At 50.0% G+C, this 4,908-nt stretch overlaps 1 pseudogene; it reads right to left on the bottom strand.

Annotated features, from left to right (window-relative positions):
* Window positions 1–304: 304 nt before the first annotated feature.
* On the bottom strand, window positions 305–4,684 carry LOC129149580 (exosome complex component RRP4-like; annotated as a pseudogene).
* Window positions 4,685–4,908: the final 224 nt, after the last annotated feature.

A 4,908-nucleotide genomic window follows, 5' to 3' on the forward strand; every position in this document is an offset into this window, starting at 1 on the left:
GCTTGTTTTAAATTAGATGCCCAGGAACGCCTTTTTCCTTTTGTTCTCTGCTGCCGCTAGCATTTAGGGACTTTGCTTGTTCATCCAGGAACCACCAGTGGCCAAGCCATGGGACAGGCTAGCACCCTTCCATGCTGCACCCCCTCCCCCAGGGACACCACACTGGGTTATTGCGTCCCAGGGTGCGCAGCTGGCCCGCATGCCCTGGGCCACCGCAGGCTGGTCATCCACGGCTGACTTGCCTCAGGCCACTCCCATCAACACTGTCCACTCTGCAGCCAGGACACTCGTGCCTCCCCCACACTTAGCCGTTGGGAGGAGGGAGGTCGAAAGAGATTTCAGCCCCTTGCAGACCAGGCTGGGTGGTGGACACACAAGGGAGGCAACAGAGTTTCGGATACTGGTTATGAAACCAGACAACCAATGGGTCCCGGCTGCCTGTCACTAATTGAACCACCTAAGCAGATATAAGGTTGAATCATACAGGAGTGTTTATTCCAATAATGCCAGCAGTAGTGGGAGAGCTGCAGGTCATCCACAAGTATCTGTTCTGCACACCCCACCCCACCCCATAAGCCAACTGCTTGTACTGGATAGAAGGACAAAGATTACCTGGGAAAGTAGGAATTACAGGCATGAGGAAGTGGACAAGGTGTGATGGTTACTGGTTACAGGCAATGCGGGCTGGGGGTCGCCCAGGGCAGGTGCCTCCGGGTCCAGATTGTTTCAGCAACAAGGTTGTTAATCTTTCCATGATGACAGGCAGGCAGTTCTTGGAAAAGGAGAACGGACTGCATTCCTGTCCCCCGGCATACAACTCTCGCCCGGTTAGAATGTGCTTTCTCTAATCAGAACAGAACAATCCTGGTTAACAGAGCATGATTAATATTTCTTATAATTGTAGCTAGTCCCCGCTATTCTATTTCTGCCCCTAACAGTTAGACAGTGGCCAGCCTTGGAGGCCAACCAGATTCCCAGTGGGGAAACTGAGGCAGGGGTTAAAATCACTCCACACCAAAAATAAACTGATGAACAAAATAGATCCAGAGACATAGAAACATGGAACAGACTGACAAATCTCAGAGGAAAGGGGTGGGGTAGGAGGGGAGAGATTAACCAAAGAATTTATTTGCACATATGCATAACCCTTGGACACAGACAATGGTGTGGTGAAGGCCTGGGGTGGAGGGGATCAATGGGGTGAAAATGAGGGACATCTGTAAGACTTTAAACAATAAAGATAAATTAAAACAGAATAAATCATTCTTCCAGGTCCTCAGCTGGATCCACCCTACGGAGTGTGTATTTATGTCCCCGGTGCCTGGTGCCCAGTGGGCTCGCACTTGGAGGCAGACTGACCTGGGTGGGGTCCTGGGGTGGGGGCGATTTCAGGAGATGTTTGCCACCCTGAGCCTCGATGGTGTCTGTAAAGGAGGGAACAGGGTTGCCCTGTGTGGAGCTGAGGTGCTGGTCTGTGGAGAGCCTTCGGCCCTTAGAGAGGAAACCTCCCTCTTGTGTGACCGTGACCTCCTCCAGGAAGGAAAGCAGGATAGAACGAGCGAGCACAGGCCAGGCCTCAGCATGGTCCCAGGCACTCAGTGGGCTTCAGCTGTTCCAATGAGACTGTTCCCAGGCTCTTGGGGAATTGGGATCTGGTTCAGTCCTCACAGATGCTATCCTTGGGCCTTTACTGTTACCCAGGCCCATCACTGTGGCCAACACAGAGCAGGCCCACAGTGGTTATCATAGGGTGTGAACAGTCTGGGAGCAAAGCTGCTTTGAGCACGAATCCTTTTTATAAAAAATACTAGAGGCCCAATGCACGAAGATTCGTGCAAGAATAGGCCTTCCTTCCGCCTTCGCTCCGGCCCGGAGCCGCCTTCCACCTCTCGCCTTGTCACGTCAATTTGTATATTCTCGCAGGCCGACGCTCTAGCCACTGAGCCAAACCAGTTAGGGCTTGTTTTGTTTTTTAATATATTTTTATTGATTTCAGAGAGGGAAGGAGAGGGAGAGAGAGATAGAAACATCAATGATGAGAGAGAATCATTGTTCGGCTGCCTCCTGCACACCCCTCACTGGGGATCGAGCCTGCAACCCGGGCATGTGCCCTAACTGGGAATTGAACTGTGACCTCCTGGTTCATAGGTCGACGCTCAATCAAAGAGCCACACCAGACTTTTTTTTTAGTATACCCAACTGCACTGTGGGCGCAGCCATCTTTGTTGTGGAATTACAGTCAATTTGCATATTCCATCTTTATTAGATAGGATGTTTTTATTGACTTTTCAGAGAGAGGAAGGGAGAGATAGAAACATTGATCAGCTGCCTCCTGCACACCCCGTACTGGGGATCAAGTCCACCACCCGGGCATGCGCCCTGACCTGTGCATGAGATGATGTTCAACCAACTGAGCTACACAGGCCAGGCTCCTTTTTTAAAAACTGAAGTGAAATTCACATAACATAGAATTAATCATTTTAAGTGACATTTAGTACACTTTCAATGCTTTATACCATCATCACCTCTATCTAGTTCCAGAACATTCCATCACCCTAAACAGAAGCCCTATCCCTATTAGTAGTCACTCCCCCATCTCAGCCCCTGACATGAACCCACTTCCTGTCCGAGGATGTGCTGTTCTGAACATTTCACATAAATGGAGTCACACTGTGTGGCCTCTTTGTCTGGCTTCTCTCACTGAGCATCATGTGTTCAAGGTCCATCCACGTTGTAGCAGGTGCCAGTACTTCCCTCCTTTTTAAAAATGTTTTCATTGAATTTATTGGAGTGACACTAGTTAATACAATTATCTAGGTTTCAGGTGTACAATTCTATCATACAGCATCTGTATATTGTATTGGCCTCGCTCCTTTTTATGGCTGAATAACACTTCAGTGTGTGGCTGAACCTTGTAGTGTTTGTCTGTTCACCTGTTGTTTTGCTTTTTGGCTGTTGTGAATTGTGCTGCTGTGAACAGTCATAAACATATTTTTGTTTAAACACCCAATTTTGTTTATTTGGAGTAGAGACCTAGCAGTGGAATTGCTGGGACAGAGGTAACTAAGTTTGGCTTTTTAAAAAATATATGTTTTTATTGATTTTTTTAGAGAGAGAGGAAGGGAGAGGGATAGAGAGATGGAAACATTGATGACAGAGAAACACTGATTGGCTGCCTCCTGCATGCACTGAGCCTGGGTCTGTGCCCTGACGGGGAATCAAACTGGGCAGCTCTTGGTTCATGGGTCGATGCTCAACCACCGAGCCATGCCAGCTGTGCCAGCCTTTTTATTATTATTATTTTTTAATCCCAAGGATATGATTTTATTGATTTTAGACAGAAAGGAAGGGAGAGGGAGAGGGGGAGAGAGGAACATTGATGTGAGAGAGAGATATCGATAGGTTGCCTCCCACATGCACCCCGACTGGGATCAAATCCACAACCCGGGTATGTGCCCTGACCGGGAATCAAACTTGTGACCCTTTGGCGTACAGGACGATGCTCCAACCAACTTGGCTATGCCTGCCAGGGCTCTAGTTTGGCTCTTTGAAGAACTCCTGACTTTCCTGCAGCGGCTGGCTGTTTTACTTGGTTCCCGCCGGTGAGCAGGCTCCTCCGCGGTGTGGATGCGCACAGAGCCTGGGTGCGAGCTTCTGCTGCTGGCCCTGCGGCTGCCCTGGCCAAGCCAGGGCTTGCTGGTGAGGGTGTGTGTCACACCAAGTTTGCGTTGTTGCCTTTTGAGAGCTACGTGCGCAGCAGGAGATTGGAATGAAGCCCCTGCATCCCTTTCCCTGTGCCCAGGTGTAGGGTGCATCCAGATGAAGCTGCTGCCCAGGAGACCCGAGGCACCACAAGGCACGCCATGGAAGAGTCTTCTGCCGTGATTCTCTCATCATTGATGTTTCACACACTGTGTGGCCTTCTGCCGTGTTACTAGGGAGGGGGAAACCGGGACCAAAACACCCTGACCTAGTTTTTCGAATACTAGACCCCTCGTGTGCAGAGAGACAGCTCATCAGAGAACACTGCCTGGCCCTCAGCACTAATAAGGTCCCCTTTCTGTAAAAACCCTCGCATTGCCCGCTCATCTTCTGCAGATCGGCTCTTCGGCTCTCCTATGGGAAGGTTCATGGACGACAGAATCAAGACTGAGTCCACGCTGAAACCGGTTTGGCTCAGTGGATGGAGCGTCGGCCTGTGGACTGGAAGGTGCCAGGTTCGATTCCGGTCAAGGGCATGTACCTTGTTTGCAGGCACATTCCCAGTAGGGGGCGTGCAGGAGGCGGCTGATCGAGGTTTCTCTCTCATTGATGTTTCTAGCTCTCTATCCCTCTCCCTTCCTCTCTGTAAAAAATCAATAAAATATATATATTTTTAAAAAGACTGAGTCCAGCCTGGAGCTGGCCTCCACCTCCCGTCTCTTCCGTTGAACCTCTGTGATCCTCTCCACCATGATGACATCACCCACCTCACCACTGCATCAGGTTTTCAAAGCTTTCACACAGAGCTAGCCACCGATTCAGTGAGTTTCTCTTCCCCCGAATAAGCTCTGTGGCCCCACACGAAGCCCTTGTCTGTGGTGATTGTGTCCTCCGCACCACCGCCACCACCGGCACCACCGGGTGGTGCACAGGCCCCGCTGAGAGGCTTGCTAGCCGCCGGAAGCCTCATCTCCATCAGCATCTTGGTGCCGATGAACACATACAATTTTTTTTTTTTTATTTTATTTTTATTTTTTTTACTTTATATTTCTTTATTGATTAAGGTGTCACATATTTGTCCTCATCCCCCCATTCCCATCCCACCCCTCTCCCCACGCATGCCCCAATCCCCTGTTGAACTCAACCGTTGGATAGGCCCATATGCATGCACACAGGTCCTTTGGTTGAACTCTCCCCCTCCCCCTC

This window comes from Eptesicus fuscus, chromosome 6 (assembly GCF_027574615.1).
Source record: "Eptesicus fuscus isolate TK198812 chromosome 6, DD_ASM_mEF_20220401, whole genome shotgun sequence".
Classification (NCBI taxonomy): domain Eukaryota; kingdom Metazoa; phylum Chordata; class Mammalia; order Chiroptera; family Vespertilionidae; genus Eptesicus; species Eptesicus fuscus.